The sequence below is a fragment of the Salminus brasiliensis genome, chromosome 19 (genome assembly GCF_030463535.1).
Source record: "Salminus brasiliensis chromosome 19, fSalBra1.hap2, whole genome shotgun sequence".
NCBI classification, from domain to species: Eukaryota; Metazoa; Chordata; class Actinopteri; order Characiformes; family Bryconidae; genus Salminus; species Salminus brasiliensis.
In genome coordinates this window covers 711572-729810 of record NC_132896.1, presented here as the reverse complement: position 1 = coordinate 729810, position 18239 = coordinate 711572, and positions in this window count along the sequence as shown.

The following is an 18239-nucleotide window of genomic DNA, read 5'->3' as shown; positions in this document are numbered from 1 at the left end:
CTTAATGCTGTACACTGCAGAGCTATCTCAGATTCAGACCTAGAACGGATAGTTGTGGTTTTACACAAACTACACAAACTGCAGGCTGATAAATCATGTAAGCCATACAAAACTCTTTTTTTTCTTAAGGACCTGACATTTTTTGTGACCTTAATAAGAGTGGTAATATGTTGTTATGAACACAGAGATAAGTTAGAAATATTGAATATTGAAATATTATTTCAAAATAACAGCATCTTCCTCTTCCATCTTTCTTTTTAAACAGATATGGCATATATCAGTGTGGATGGCTGTGCACATTGTCCCAACATCTGCATAAAATGCTGGATTACATTTCAGACAGAAAACAAATCTATCCTGAAGCAGCACACACTCACACTGTGTGATGTGATGTTAGCTGTGTTTTTTCCCTATGGGGTATTGAAGTGTTTAAGTAGTTAGAGAATGATGGCCTCCTTTTAGATACTCATAAAGCATAAAGGAAAAGGAAAAAATATCAGTTTCAAAAATCAGTTTCAGAAAAGAGAAACTGACAGTGTGCCATCTCTATTTCACACCCTTGAGAAATGTGACTGTGATCTTACTTCGGGATAATGAAGGCTGAGTGTTCCCAGCAGCAAGCCACATACAGTTAGAACCACAGTGTGGGGCAGCTTCAGACACGAGGTGAGGGTCCTTATGAGAGCTGTGGATCAAAACAGAAGACTTCACAACCACGCGCTGACAGATCACCTAGTCAGACTCCAACACCTTACTGCTGCACTCTATATATGTAAACTCAACAGGGCTGCCCCCCTCAAGGAGTCGAGCAGTCGAGAAGGCTTCTGCACAAGGATTACGTTATAAGGAGGAATTGTAAATAAGGGAATCAGAAATATGTGTTTATACTCTGGCAGGGCTATCTGGTGTGCTTGCTAAAAGAAAATCTACGTGTGCTGGTGGATCACTGTTGAGGCAAGCTGAAGCTGAGGTGGAGGGGGGCGGTAAGTTAGACCAGCAATAACAATGTTTCAGAAAAGGTCTAAAGCATGGAGGCATTTTTGAAGGAGAATCCTGACAAACTTAAATGCAAGCTCTGTCTGCAGAAACTCTCTCATCCTTCAACAACACTGAACACGGCAAACCACTTAAAACAAGCTGCTATAGGCGCCCAATCTCCAATGATCTGGGCAGAATTCATTCTAAATATGTGTTATATATATATATATATATATATATATATATATATATATATATATATATATCTGCTGGGCATGTCATAACAGGGGTGAAGCTGTGACCACACATCTGCCTTGTGATTTTTAGTCCTATCTTTAGTTAAAGGGTTTTTTGATTGATGGGAAAAAAATTATAACTCTTTTAAAAACGGTTTACCAAAATTATCTTTTTTTTTTTTTTTTTTACAAATAGGGTTATAGTAAGTATTATTATTATTAATAATAATACTACTAATAATAATAATTGTTTATAAGAATTATTGAACACACTACATTAACTGATACTGTTATTATTAATGTTGTTATATTGTTATTAGCACTATTATTAATATTCCAGTAGTATTATTATTACTTTGTATTTATAGTTCTTATGATTGATACACTATTCTTAAATGAACTTTTAGGGAATCTGGTGGAAGTCGTAGTTTACTCTAGGGGTTCTTCATTACAGTAAATCGGGTGAGCTGCTGCTGGAACTAAACAAATCCCAAAGAGAGTTCACAGAGAAGATCAGCACCCAAACCTGTGTTCTCCTAACTGGATTTAGTATCTGTAGATATCACTGTTAACCAACCAAAGGAAGTCAGTGAAGTGTGGGCAATGTGTGATACCTGCAAGCAGACATGCCCCAAATATCACCAGTGTAATCGGGGGTTCATTGAAGCTGATGATGCTCCATTCATGAGATGTGGAGTTAAAGTTGGTATTATTGTCCATCTTCAGACAAAGATGATGACTGTGTGGATGGGAAGCTGTGAATTGCAGAACAATCATCCGTAAACACATTTTTAATAAATTAAACCTTTTATTTGAGAATATAAAGACATTAACTGTCAAGTCTGAAGGCCTTTATTGCCATTTTTGCTGTATACAAGAACACACTGGAGCTAAATGACCTCCTTTACTTTTCTACAGTCTGCACTGCCACTGACCATTTTCCATGTGCCCATTTATTCAAAACACAAGATATGATTACATAGGAACTGCCATGTGCAACAGTGCATATTAATACAGTGCATGGAGCAAGTAACCATTATAATAGTGTTGTCATCCAAAACAGAACCCAGATTTGACCAGTTTTACCAGACCAAGTCAAAGCTCTGCACCTGCTGCAAAGTCATATTTAGACTACATTCTGGACAAGCTGACATCTAACGTTACTAACGAGAGCCTAATCAGTGGTGGTGGGGCATTGGTGGCTCAGCGGTTAGAGCGCCGGGATATCGATAACAGGGTTGTGGGTTCGATTCCCGGGCTCGGCAAGCTGCCACTGAGCAAGGCCCTTTACCCTCTCTGCTCCCCGGGCGCTGGAGTTGGGTGTGTGTGTGTGTGTGTGTGAGTGTGTGTGTGTGTTCACTACCAGATGGGTTAAATGCAGAGGACACTTTTCGCTGTACAGTGACAAATACGTGCACCTTTTTCTTTCTTTTCTATCACGAGCCTAAATGTGAATGTACATTTTAGTCTTGTTCCTAGTCCCTGCAAGTACGCTGCAGTATGTCCAAATGTTTGTGGACATCCCTCCTAATAAATGCATTTAGTGTAGGTAAAAGTAATGACACATTAAATATGATAGTTCTATTGTCTTTATATGTTACATTTAGAAAACAGTGGAATAGGATTATGAATAGGAATAGTGTGTACAATTTCTGTATTTTCTGTAGAGGATTCATCCCCTTATTTTCTCCACTCTTATACAAGTGATTGGACATTTTATTGATTTCCTAAAAGTGAAAACATTCTCTAGAGAAACATTTTACACATAAATCCTACATATCATATAAAAAAGTCAAATAATATATTTAATGTTTTCTTACTTTTGCACACAACAGATGTGACGTTTTTTGTAGCTACTGATAGATTAAGTAAACAAACAGCAAAAAGTGCATCTCTGACAAGATTCAGAAAAGCAAACGCCTGTCATTTAACTTGTTAATTATATATATATATATATACATAATGTTTTTAATAATATATATATATATAATGTTTTTAATAATATATATACATAATGTTTTTAATAATATATATATAATGTTTTTAATAATATACATAATGTTTTTAATAATATATATATATATAATGTTTTTAATAATATACATAATGTTTTTAATAATATATATATATATAATGTTTTTAATACTATATATATGTTTTTAATAATATATATACATAATGTTTTTAATAATATATATACATAATGTTTTAATAATATATATATATAATGTTTTAATAATATATATATATATAATGTTTTTAATAATATAAACAGCACCACAAAAACCAACGGAGAAGAACAGTGTGAGAGTCGGAACCGGGCTTTACTGGGTCAGCCTGTGTGAGGAGCTGGAGAAGGAGCTGCGGGACTGACGGAGAGGAGTTTCTCTGACGGAGCAGAAGCTGCTGGTTCAGACACTAGCTAGATAGATAGAGAGCACTAGCTCTAGATTTGCCTATCGTTTGGCGGAAGGACTTGCCAACATAAATATAAACATAAATATAAATATAGATATAGATATAGATATAAATATAGATATAAATATAAATATAGATATAAATATAGATATAAATATAGATATAAATATAAATATAGATATAAATATAGATATAAATATAAATATAAATATAGATATAGATATAAATATAAATATAAATATAAATATATATAGATATTAAACATAAATATAAATATAGATATAAATATAAATATAGATATAAATATAAATATATATAGATATTAAACATAAATATAAATATAGATATAAATATAAATATATATAGATATTAAATATATATATATATAAGTATAGATATATATATAGATATAGATATTAAATGGTAGCAACAGCTACGTTTATTATTTGTGTTTGATCCTCCTCATTTCATTTCTCATTAGAATTAGCTCGCTAGCGCCCCCTGGCTTTTAGGTGCTGAAGCTTTTGGGAAATCCCCCCCTGAGTAAACTCGGATAGAAAAGAAAAGCCCACCTCCAGCTGTCCGGGCAGCTGGTTGTATTTACTGTCCTTCACTTCTGAGTAGATGTGCTGGGCTAGGTGGCGCTGTTGGAGGGATGTGTGTGGACCTACCGGGTGATCTCTTCGTAGCTTATGAGGCGAATCCTAACGGCTCTAATGTTCAGAAAACAACACTGTAACGGTCGAATGGGAGTGGCGTTTACCTCAGCCAATCAGAATCCAGCACGCCACTTGACTACGCCCACTCGCCCTCTGTAGGCACGCGCTGGCTGTTTTTGTTTGTTTGTTTGTTTATTAATGACGTTCATTTAATAATAACAAAGTAAACAATGCATATTTGAAGAATATACATATGAACCCATATGAAATTATTAATGTTCAAAATATTTTCATCACATTTTTACAGTGTATGAAAATGGCCAAAAATGATTCTGCTAAGTATATTGTAGAAATATTAATGAAGCAGATTTTAAAATACATTTGTTTTAGTTCTGGGTTTAAAGCATAACCAAAGACAGACTCCGTTATTTAATCAGGCGATTGTATTGATTTTTCATTCATATTTGAAATCAATCTGATTAGGATCTGATCACTGATTACTTCAAATAATATTTGATAGCATCTTCAGGCCACTCACTGAGCCCCTTCAGAAAATAGGGGAGATTAGATTCCACACCAAATGAAACGAATCTAAAAAAGAGTCAGGACACCTCCTACATTTATTTCTGCTTCTGAGGAGTAGAGTTAGAAGCAGGTACCAGAAGATCAGCTGCAGATGATCAGAACATGGTTGGAGAGGATTATTCTGGAGGAGTCTGGAGTCTTATTTAAACCTCAGACGTTTAGTCTGGTCTGCTCTTGATTGATGGCTGAAGTGAGGGGTGAAGAAGATCACCATGGCCAGATCCACAGAGCTCTCTGAGGCCTTCAGAAAGAAGGGTGGAGATGCAGAGGAGTCTGGAGTTCTGCACCTGATTCTAATTTTATACATTTGAAGTAGTAATAAATGTAGGGGTGTTCTAACTTTTTCCTAAAATTCCATCTTCTGAATAAACCTTAAAGACATTGCTTGAGTTGAGTTCATCTCAATATTGCTGATATGTTTAAATATGTTAAAAAAAGACAAAGGTTTTCATGGGATGTCCTGTTTGTTTCACATGACTGGACCTTCTCCTCTGCCCTCAGTCCCACACCTCCACACTGCACGCCGAAGGAGACGCGCAATATCCCAGACAGATGAGTAGCCCGCAGAGCCGCTAGACGAGCCGGCGTTGTGTCAGGTTGTGCTGCTCATCGGTATGTGCTATGTGGTGTGGAGCGTGTTCAGAGCCACAGCTCCTGTTCTTTTTTCATGTGTTTTTCAGAGTAATTCTCTTTCCTTAGGTGCTTTGTACAGTCTTAGCTTCCTCGTTAAATGTTCCAGAATTGAACATAGTGCATAGTGAATCAAATGAAAGAAGAAAATGATTCGTGTGGCTTTTGTTACCTGATACAGTGATGTAGGCTATCCAGATATGCTGCCTATACTTCTGCTAGGAGCATTTTCTGATACATTGTTTTTAGACTAAATCAGAATATCTGACCTACGCTTTACCTATAAATATAGCTACCCTACAGACACCGGCCTGTGCCCAGTAGATCTATAATAGAGGATCTTTGAATTTGAGTCTATTTAAACTGGCTGAGGTTAATAAATAGTGAAGCTATAAGAGCGTCTGCTAAATGCTGTGTAAATGTAAATGTAAATATTATGTAAAAATGTTGATCACATTTCCAGTTTAGATAAAGTAAGTCTGTCTAAACTTCATTTCCTTTCCTTTTCATTTAATTCAAATAAAGCTGACTGGTTAAAACCTACTGGACTCTGAGCTCCACACCTCTGTAAGCAGCTGTTGTTTTAATGTTGCAGTACATATGTTTGACCAGCAGATGGTGCACAGATGCGTTATAGTGTTTATAGTGTTGGCCCTGGACCTGGAGTCCATTCATGTCCTGCATACTGTAGTGATTTACACACACACACACACACACACACACACACAGTTATTGAGCTGATTAGTTGGATCAGGAAAACTAAAACCAGTGCAGGACTGGAACCAGGGCTTTATACATGAAGCTCTGCTGTAGTTTCTTTTGACTGCATTGTCTAATCAAACAACTAATCCAGTCTAGTTCTCTTTCAGCAGTGTACTTCTAAAGTGCATGAGTAAAGTGTATATATAGAGCTCCCTGAAATAAAATAAGAAAGTAAAGTGATCTGCTGCAGATGAATAATCTGGGTGTGATCCGTGCAAATATAAACAGGAGTGCAGATGAAAGCTTATAGACTCTTAAAGTGGCGTGAGTATAACCAGTTAGTTCTTGATGATGCAGAACCGAGTTCAGAGTTCAGTACTGTGTGTGTGTGTGTGTGTGTGTGTGTGTGTGTGTGTGTGTGTGTGTGCAGGATCCAGAGTCTGTGTGTTAAGGGGGTGAAAGGGGAGGCAGGGCAGGGAGAGAGTTGAGCATCCACCGCCTGGTGGACCGAGCTGTCCCTCAGTCTGCTGGTTCTTGCATGGAGACTCCGCAGCCTCCTTCCTGATGGCCGCAGGCTGTAGAAGATGGGGGGACCATGATTCACTTTCAGGATGTTCTAGATAAGAGCGTCAGCTAAATGCAGTTTCTGGTTTGCTAGAAATGTAAACTGCTAAAAGGTGATGGTTCTTTAAAGAACCATGACAACTCAAAGAACCGTTTGGATGCCTTGGTGGAACATCTTTTGTAGATAGTTCTTCTTTTTTTTTGTTAAAAAATATGAATTAAACAAAAATAAATATGAATATAAATATAATATTTTATATATGTTTGGACACTGAACCCATTTTCAGTCCTATATAGCACTTTTAGAGTGTAGCGATATGTAAGAAATGAGCCTGCAGTGAGAATCTATTATGAAAGCAGTTTTATTTAAAGTAAAATATTATTGTTAGTTTTTAAACTTATTGAATATTTCAGTCACTCTGTTGCAGCTAACCTCAGTATTTGACAAAGGTGTCAAACATATTCACACTCATTCCTCAGGTAGAAGTGAGTGGAGATACTAGGGTTTGATTTGATTTGATTTGACTTCTATAGAAGCTGAAGTATCAACTTAAGCTTTTTACTCCAGTAAAAGTGTAAAAGTACTTCAAGTAGGCTGCACTAGGCTCCTGATTCAGCTGCAGATCTGCCCATTGAAAATGAAGCATTTCAGTAATATCAGCTCTATTAAAGGAGCGTCTCTGTGCTCTACTGAGCATCAACATGTGCTTCATGGAGGGGAAATATGAGGAGTCTAGAAGTTGTCTAGAAGTTTTGTAATGCTGCAAAAAGTCAAACCTCAGAGGTGTGTGATCAATAAGCTTTATATTTATTATAAACCTCTATATTTATTCTCATCCAACCACAATTAATTCACACCTTCCGGATGGAGAGATTTATCTGCACAGGGTTTGGAGCCGGAATGAAAACAAAGGGAAATGAAATAGGAGGAACGAGGCTGTTTTTAAAATGTAAGGAGGAGAAAGTTCAGATAATTGGGTGAAAATGGAAGAAGAAGAAGTTCTAGATAACCAACATTTCTACTTCAGTAAGATACGGAAGTACTCGTACTTCATTACATGACACCTCTGGTGTTTGATGTGATCTAGAACCTGATGAGGCAGAAATAAAATGTAGCAAGTTTTTATTTGAAAGCTGTCTGGAGAACCTGTGGTGAGCCGGTGTGGAATGATCCAGTAGACTTTGTTCATTCCCTGATGCATAGAGCCTCCCGAGCGAGTGCTGATCCAGTGTAAAGAACAGCTGCAGATTGATATTCTGGAGAAAAGAGATATACGGCGAGGATGAAGATGAGGGGCTTGTTTGGAATCCACAAGACCTCTGAAGGTGTGCTGCTGTGGTCTCTGGCGCCAAGACTAACGTAAGCAGCAGATCCTTTAAGTCCTGTAAGTTGTGAGGTGGGCGGGACCTCCATGAGCATCAGTGAGCCTTGGGTCCCTGTTACTGGTCCACTGGCTATCCTTCCTTTTAGGTACTGACCACTGCATACCTGGAGGAACACCCCACAAGACCTGCTTCCTGATGTTCTGGAGATGTTCTGACCCAGTCGTCTGTCAAGAACATCACAGTCTGGTTCTTGTCAAAGTGGTCATTTTTTCTGCTTCTGCACCTTCATCACCTTCAAGAACTGACTGTTCACTCACTGCCTGACATACACTATTTGGACAAAAGTATTGGGACACCTGCTTCTTCTGAAATCAAGGCTCTTAAAAGAGTTGATCCTGCTTCTGTTGGAGTAACTGTCTCTCCAGAGAAGGAGACTTTCTACTAGATATTGGAGGAGCATTGCTGTGAGGATTTGATTGTATTCAGCGACAAGAGTGGCTTTAGTGATCAGGTCAGGATGTTTGAGGATGATCTTCACCCCACCTCATCCCAAAAGTACTGGATGGAGGTCCACCATCATTCCAGAGAACACAGCTCTTCCACTGCTCCACAGCTCAATGCTGGGGGGCTTTATACCCCTCTAGCCCACGCCTGGCATTAGGCAGCATGGAGCCAATAGGGTCATGATGTAGATCTGCTTCAGTGAGTCCTATTCTATTGGTGAATCAGTATCAGAATCTGTATGGGGTGGAGGTTTCTGGTTGACTTTAGTGACTGTGTGTGTGTGTGTGTGTGTACACATGCTCAAATAGGGGTGGGTGTGTAAAAGTGCACCAACCCTTCTTGAATCCTAATATCATATACAACCTGTCCTGTCCTGTGTGTGTGTGTGTGTGTGTGTGTGTGTGTGTGTGTGTGTGTGTTAGTGTGTGTGTGTGATATGAGGGAAGAAGGCAGATTATCCAGGGCTCCCACTTCTGCAGAATCAATGATACATACATATAAATAGAAACTTTCAGTGTCTGAAACAGTCCACATGCTTCTTTCACTTCACAGTTCTTCAGCTTGTCAGCAAATGCACCATGAGGGGGCGCTCCAAGCACAATTTGCATTCACAGCAGTGGTGTAAAAGTCAGTTACACTCTCCCTGTAATCTGTAACACACTATACTGCTTTAATGGAGGTCTAAAGGTCAAAAAGCTGCTGCATCACACTCACCTTTCAACCTCAGGTATGATAGGAAGTCTATGATGGTGTGGACGATCTCTTCATTTACATTTACATTTACGGCATTTAGCAGACGCTCTTATCCAGAGCGACTTACAAAGTGCTTTGCTATTTACCCAAGAAAAACCTCAGCTAGTTAGAATAGACTAATAGTTCAAAGATACCTCTAAGCTTTAGACATTACTAAACACACGACAATAAGGTGACCATAGTACTCTGCTATTCGTCCAAGTGATCTCTGAAGAGGTGGGTCTTCAGTCTGCGTTTGAAGACAGCGAGCGGATCGGCCGTTCGGACACCCAGGGGAAGCTCGTTCCACCACTTTTGGTCAGGACAGAAAAAAGTCTGGACGCTTGTCTTCCGCGGATTTTGAAGGATGGCGGGTCGAGCCGAGCCGTACTTGAAGCTGGAAGGGCTCTAGGTGCGGATCAGCTTTTGACCTTTGCCATCAAGTACTGAGGGGCTGGTCCGTTCTTGGCTTTGTAGGCCAGCGTCAGGGTTCTGAATCTGATGCGAGCAGCAGCTACAGGAAGCCAGTGGAGAGAACGCAGCAGTGGAGAGACATGGCTGAATTTAGGAACTTTGAAGACGACCCGTGCCGCTGCATTCTGGATGAGTTGCAGGGACCTGATGGTGCGCAGAGGGAGACCAGCCAGAAGAGAGTTGCAGTGGTCAAGTCTGGAAGTGACGAGAGACTGAACAAGCACCTGGGCGACTCTCTAGAGAGGAAGGGTGGAATTCTCCGGATGTTGTACAGGAGGAATCTGCAGGACCGAGTTACGTTTGCAACATGACTTGAGAACGATAACTGATCATCCATGACGACACCAAGGCTTCCAGCTCCTGTAGAAGGAGTGACCAGTGAGTTCTCAAAGGTGATGGCAAGATCGTTTTTAGGTCCAGCAGAGGGTCACTTTATGTACAGCTGCTGTAGTAACACCTTAAACTAGTCAGTACAGTTCAGGACCAGGTTCTGATTTAACTCTGATAAATTGGCTGTGTGTTGAGTTACAGGTAATAAATGTGGTTTCCAGAAGATAATTCAGATTTATGTCCGGCCCCTCCAGCCGTTACTGCTGGTCCCTATTATGTACTGTTTATTCATAAGAGGACTTACAGAATTCATTTAGTTAGATTTTATGATGATGATGATTTATCCTTATTATTATTATTATTAGTAGTAGTAGTAGTAGTAGTATTAGTAGTAGTAGTAGTAGTATGGAGATGTTTATCTACACAGTGTTATTTTAGCTTATCCATTTAAAGAAATAGTTTGTAGAGAAATCAGGTTTACTAGGGATGCACCGATATGGGAATTCTGCACTAATATCTGACACTATTGACGTGTTTATAAACATTTGTAAAGTGTAGTTCAAAACTGGGACTAACCCCACCTGGATCAGATTTACAGAGAAACATTTATTAGTAGAGAATAAAAGCAGTAAAACCAAGAAAATACAGATTTTAGTGCAGAGTCACCTAAACACTCTGCTCGCCTGATGACCAGCTTCTGAAATCTTACTCATTCGTTTTTTAAACATTACAGATATAATTCTGATATGATCATGCATCCCTAAAATTCCCTCAATTTCCTTCCTTACTTCAAATGTAGTCGATCAGTTCTTTAGCTTTACGCTGGAGATACGAGGCTAATGTAGGTAAAGCTCACTGCAGGCCTAAATCATCTCTCCTCGCAGTGTGTGGAGGTGCTCAGTCATCTCCAGCACACTTTGCTAATGTGGGTTTTGATAGACTGAAGTATGGACAGAGATGTTGTAAATGAGCTGTCCGGTGGCTGCTTGAATATTTATGGGAGTTCTCGTAACGTGCACCACGGCGTCTGTTACGGACAACGTCCCGCCCTTCAGCAAAGAGAGTGGAAATGTGGAGATCTGCACAAGCGCAGTCACCGGAACAAGCTGAAAAAGCTGCTTTTTAGGCGTTATTGAGCCGAACGCTACAAACTAGTCATGCTTCTATCACTGAACTACGATGTGGCTTTGAAGCGGTAATCTGACCCTCAGCTTCCAGTAGTTTGGTCTCTCCCCATTCATAGAGATCAGAGCCTGCTCTCCTGTGACTGGAGTTAACTGACTGGCAGTGTTGCAAAGACGGCCGCTGACTGAACAGACTTGCCTGTGAGGACTTATGCTGCCTTCAATGATGTGGGAAATATCGTATTTAGGAGATCATGGCACATGCACGCCACCACAAACTCATATTTACGAGTTGGGGCTGATATCTACATAAACTGGCTGAGTGCTGGTTATTTAGCAGCAGCACAAACACTGCAGTCTATTCTACTGCTTCACGCTCATCCACACGTAAACCATCAGACGAGTACCTGCTCCTGATACTGGAGAAAATATCACCTAACGCTCAGACTTTGCTCTTTGCTCTAGGCCTAGTCCCAGCACATGAAGCCCTATTGCTTTTAATGATATCTTGGAAGGCAAGACCATCTTAAACCTTGTCGGTTTTGAGATTTTTCTCAAATACGGAATATAGTTCAATTAAATCAACGTGATTGATCTCTTTGGTTGTTTTTAAGAATGGCTTCACTGTAAAAGTGTGTAAAATTAAGTCAATATTTTACTATTCTTCCAGCAGTCTCATAATAAGATATATTAGGCAATGTTTAAGATGTTTTGCAGTGATAAAAAATGAATGAATTAATGTTCCCTAAATTCTTTAAAAAAAAAGTCTCTTTAAACACATGTATTGAAATGAAAAGTAAAATCATTTCAAATGAATCAATGAAAATAAATCAAAATGAATGGAGTGACTGTAGCCTGACTGACTGTTAATGTAGAAAACTGTGCAGGTGTGTGTGTGTGTGTGTGTGAGAAAGAGAGAGAGAGAGAGAGAGAGAGAGAGAGAGAGAGAGACTTACGCGGACCCAGCAGGTATCCAGCGCTGTTCAGAGTCCAGCCACGCTTCTCCTTCGCCTAAGGGGGGGGGGGGTACTCACAGGTCAGTACATGTTATTTTATCTCTCAAGTTCACCAGTCCTGCACGTATTTACTGTTTTTTGCTCAACACACACACACACACACACACACACACACACACACACACACTTAAACACATTAAAGCCCTTTAGGAAGGTAAAATAGGAGTCATCAGAGCAGGAAACGGTGTAGAGGATTTAATAGACAGATAAATGATCATTTTAATTCACACACAGATAAATCAGTCATTAAAGCGCGAGTTTCTAATGGATGCATTAGAGCAGGAAAACAATACTAGTGCAGATCAGAGGTGAATACAGAGGCAGGACTGGAAAACACTGATAGAGAAACAGACAGAAGCAGGCATCAGCACAACCTGTCCATCTATCTACACTGTATGACCAAAAGTATTGGGACACCGGCTTATTCACTGTTTCTTCTGAAATCAAGGGTATTTAAAAGAGTTGATCCTGCTTCTGTTGGAGTAACTGTCTCTACTGTCCAGAGAAGAAGACTTTCTACTAGATTCTGGAGCAGCATTGCTGTGAGGATTTGATTGCATTCAGTGGCAAGAGCGTTAGTGAGGTCAGGATGTTGGATGATGATCACCACCCCACCTCATCATCCCCAACTCATCCCAAAAGTACTGGATGGAGCTCCTCCACCACCATCATTCCAGAGAACACAGCTCTTCCACTGTTCCACAGCTCCTCAATGCTGGGGGGCTTTATACCCCTCTAGCCCACGCCTGGCATTAGGCAGCATGGAGCCAATAGGGTCATGATGTTGATCTGCTTCAGAGAGTCCTATTCTATTGGCAGTTCTTCTTCTCTACAGGAACTTGACAAGCTGTGTGTGCATTTGCACATCTGTGTCAGCAATGGGTGCTTAACAACTTAAAGTAGCTGAATGTGTTGATTGGAAGGGGTGTCCACAAACATTTGGACATTTAGTGTAATTTGTTGTCTGTTCCAATCAAAGCGAATACCCTCTGCTCTTGATTTTCACAGACTTCCATCAAATGTACAGTCTGACCAGGGCCACTGGAGTTAAGAGGGTCTTCTATTTAAGACTGCTATCTAATCCAACGATCTGTCTACCTACCTATCTGTCTGTCTGTCTGTCTGTCTGTCTGACTGTCTGACTGACTGTCTGACTATCCACTTCAGCTTCACCTCCAAACTTCAGGAAGAACATTTAGTAGCAGCTAAAACTCACTTCACGTGACTTCGGGTGTTTTAATGGAAAGTGAAGTTCATACATACCGCTCTCACCATGCCCAGAGTCTCTGAGAGGACAGCGCACAGAATGAGGGACACACAGACTCCACCAACACACTTCTGCATCTGCAAACAGCAAAACAGCAAACAGCGCTTCTTTCTCTAAGTAATAACGTCTGGTGTGTAAGAGTGATCAAAACATCTGAAAAATAATAAGCCAAATTCTCAGAAATTAGTCACGTCATTATTTCAAGATCCTCAAGTCATACTGAGAACATACTGGAATTATTTACACAATATTAGGCATTATGCTGTGGTTGGAAGTGAAGCAGTCAGTAAATTACTCAATTATTTGTGACACTAAGCCAAAATGTCCATTATTTTGAAATGCCAATAAAGAATTTAGAGAATTTATAAGATACCATTTTAAAATAAACCATATAGCAAGTGGACAGGTCAATATTTGAAGGCATTAATTTGATATTTTGAGACATTTTTTTAGATTTGTTGGAGATTTTGATAAAATTCCATTACTATGAGATCCTCAATATGTCAAATTATTTCAACACAGAAGTAAGTAGGTTGCAGACTAAAAGTCTTGAGAAACACGTCATTATGTTGAGATACCAATTCAGAAAGTCAAGAATATAGATATATATATTATCACTTCTGACAAAACTTTATTTTTTTTTGCTTTCTTGTTTTTTTTAGGGAATTTATTTATTTTAAGATACAAGATCATTTTCAGAAAGAGACATTATTCTGAGACCGTCAGCCACCAGCAGGGGGCCCAGCCAGCAAAGTATGAAAGCTGGTGGGGTTGGAGCAAAGAACTCCAAGCCCCAGAATCCCCAGCGGTAATCAACACTGACCAGACCCACCTGTGTGGCACAGTATAAATACACCCAGCCAGCCCTGAGAGCTGAGAGCAGTATTAATAGAGAATATCTTGTAAGCTACAGGTCAGGTACTCTAGGTAGATTTGGCCCGTCATTCTGTGGCACCGTGGCCCAAATGAAAGTGGTGAGTGTGGGTCAGAGCAGAACCGGTTCAGGGAGACTGGAGGTACTGAGACTTCCTTTCATTTTGGAGAGTAGAATGATGTGTTTCGCTGAGAAACCCGAGAAACCCTGCCTGGCTGTTGGTCTCTTCTGCAGTAAAGGGGCCGGGGCGGTAGAGACCCTCCATATTAACCTGCTCATTTCGAAACTCGCTCAGGAGCGCCCTCTAGTGTCTGACACACACCCGGACGACATTCTCCATATTAAAAAAACGTCCCAGTGAAAAACTGCAATACTGACCGCGCGCGCGGTTGAGGTTTAATTATGACGTTCTTTGACGTATCTATGACGTCACTTGAGGCGCCTATAAAAGGGGACTGCAGGCGACCAGCTCCTCACTACTGTTCCGTCCACAGGCGGAGAGCAGAGCCTATTGTGGGGATGTTTCGCAGAATAAAGAAGAGACAGGTGGTGCAGCTGTTGGAGGAGAGGTACAAGTGCCTCTTGGATACCAGGGGCTCGAAGCTGCAGAGGAAGGTGAAACAGGAGATGGCCGAGATGAGGAAGGCGTGGGAAGAAGGAGCCACAGATGAAAGCAGCCTGGTGATTAAAGCCACCTTGTTTGAAGTGTTTCGCTCCCGAGACCCTCTGTTCCCCTGGAGACAATAAAGCCCCCCTCCGCTCAGGCTAGACCCCGCTACTGAACCCGACTAGACACGAGAACCCGAACCCGGACACTGACCCAGTACCACAAATAAGTCTACCTCCAAATAAAGACTTAATAACTGAACGATGATAACATTGACTTATTACCTCAAATCAAAGACCTTATACCCTCTAATATTGATTTATCAGAAACACACGTGTATCTAAAAATAAGGAGCTTATAACTCATAATATTGACTTATTACGGTCATAATGTCATAATTCTGAGATGGACGTATTTTTTTAGTTACGGTTAAGTTAAGTAAAGATAAGGTCCTTAATTTGAAGTACCTGACCACACCTGTCTGCGGTCCGATTGATTATGTGGTGACCCATAATGCACTGCATGTTGGTGGTCACCTTTTTGCAAACGTGAGCTTCATGTTTTATGTTGATCACTGGATCAGTCAAATGCAGGCTTGAAAATCATGTGCGCATGAAATTGAAGAAGAAGAAGAGCTTCCTGGAATGTTTAGAGGCTCCATTTACACCAATGATACCAAACCAGGCGGCATGAGGAACAGAACCCACAAAATTACCAATGGAGCGAAACCCTGAAAACACTGGGCCGGCCCTGAAAGGGAAGGAGTCGGCTGGTGTTGTCAGTATCAGGGAGGAGATTTTGGGGTGGGGTGAATGAGGAGACACTGAAACAGCTGCTAGACAGGGCAAGGTTTGGATGACAGAGGTGAGAAACACTGGAACACAGTCCTGAGTGAAGACGACTGGAAGACCAAGACGGTCTCCGCAAAAGTGGACACGCCAAAACCTTAGCCCAAGGCTGCCTCCTGAGAGTTTTTGGGAATTGTCAGTAATAAGTGCAGCACTCAGAAAGCTTCTCGCAGGTGAGACAGCACAGCACGGAGAGTCATCACAGCAGAACGACCGAAAGGCTGAAGTCAGTCATCAGCAATGCCCCTCTACTGAGATTCTACCAGCTTAACAAAGACTGCAAGCTCTGAAGGCCTGGGATCAGTCATCTGAGGAACATGGCTCAAGGTCGAGTCGAGACCGATCACAAACCACTGGAAAACGTGCTCAAGACGTTGCTCCAGAAGCTCCCGAGGACAGGAATTGCACCTTGCAGATGCCCTTAGCAGAGCTTACCTGAAGGAGCAAGCAGAACAGCTCACCTCCCGGTCACGGTGGGAAAACTCAGCTTTCAAAACTGATTCAGCTGCAGATGCAGAACTCCTAGTTATGGAATTCGTCCAGTCAGGATGGCCACAACCAATCAGTCAAATCCCAATCATACAGAGAGCGGCTCACCGGCTCAGTAGGCCCGCTCTTCAGGAAAGCCAGACTTGTAATACCCCAAAGTGCTGAAGAACATTCATGAATCTCATGAGCATGTGATGTACCGTTTTGGCCCGGTAGGTGAACATGGACACAAGAGGGCAGCAGCACACTGTACAACACCACAGAGCAGTATGTACATATACAAATACACCAAACAGCCATAACATTAAAAACATCTACCTAACATTGTGTAACGTCCTCACTTTATGTTCATCAAAACAGCTCTGACCCATTGAAGCATGAACTCCACAAGGCCTCTGAAGGTGTCCTGCTGTGGTCTCTGGCACCAAGACTAACATTAGCAGCAGATCCTTTAAGTCCTGTCCATTCGTCCTGCTTCATCACCTTCATCACTGCCTGATATGTAGATCCACCCTTTCAAAGGTGATGATGAATGTTATTCACTTCACCTGGTGTTTGAATGTTCTGGCTGATTGGTCTTCACCTTAATTAGTTTTTAAACTCACAGAAGATCTGAGAGGAAATGAAAGAGAAAAGGCCATTCCTTAAAACAGAACCTTTATTATATATAAAAATGCTTTTGTTACAGAAATGATCACAAGTGTGCACTACACGAGGCATCTGTACAGAAATGAAAGTGTGTAGGCTTCACAGACAGCTGCTGACCGGGACACTAAACGGTCAACAAAACCTTATTTCAGTCACATTCAGGGCTTATTTAGACAGCCTTGTTGCCATGTTGCAGAAGTGGAGCAGGTTTGGATGAACATCTACAGCTATGAGCTCCAGGGGGATGTAAAAAGGGGCAAGAATTGATCTGGATAGCTTTACTGAACAAATACCATCCTGATCATGAAATCATCTGAGAATCAGTAAATATACAGAATATTTCTCATTTTCAGACTGTAGTGAGGATATTATCAGGCTATTTTAAGATAGTTGAAGTTGTTTTAGGTGATTTTATCTACTGAACTTATAAGAAAAAGACTTTATAATAGTCTCCCAACAACCTCAGAATGAGCAATATTTGATGTACTGACTTCAATTAGGATGACCTCACTCTCCAAAATAAACAAATAAATAAATAAACCTCATCCACTCAAAACACACTTACAGTAGAAGTCAGTGGGCACTTGTTTCAGCTCTGTCCGCACTGTCAGAACTGCTGCAGGTTCGATCAGACCTCCATATCTCACTGCCCTGCGTGCGGAAGTCTGTTCCTCAGGTTCCTCAGGTTCCTCTGAGCTGCTCTGCTGAGAACATTGAGGTTAAGGTTCTGTTGTTTTTTAGGAGCTGCAGCAGATTGCAGAGTCTCACCCAGGCTTTCACGCTGTTCCTTTAGGTGAGTTGCATTTGATGTTTACAGAAATTCTATATAGATATAACTGAAGAGCTGATTAGGGACCATTTCGCTCACAGCACCTCTATCATTTTGTCATCGAATGTTTATTACCTGTATATTTATTTATATACGATATAACACTCCTGTACATTCTGAAGCATAACTGCAAAAAACAATGAAATGAATTATGCAACATATTAATTCTTAAATGTGGGATTAAAGAAATGAGGAATTCTAGAAATGGTGTAAAAACGTGCACAAGGTCTCTCAGGTTTGTTTCCTGTAGAGGACTTTGTTACGTATTTATAACTTCAGCATGTGGGATTTGAACAGGGCTGCCCACACGTTTGTCTCAAGGCATATATACAGTTTATGCACAAAAGTATTGGGACACCTGCTTACTCAACTCATTTAGAAAATGATTGTTTTGAAATG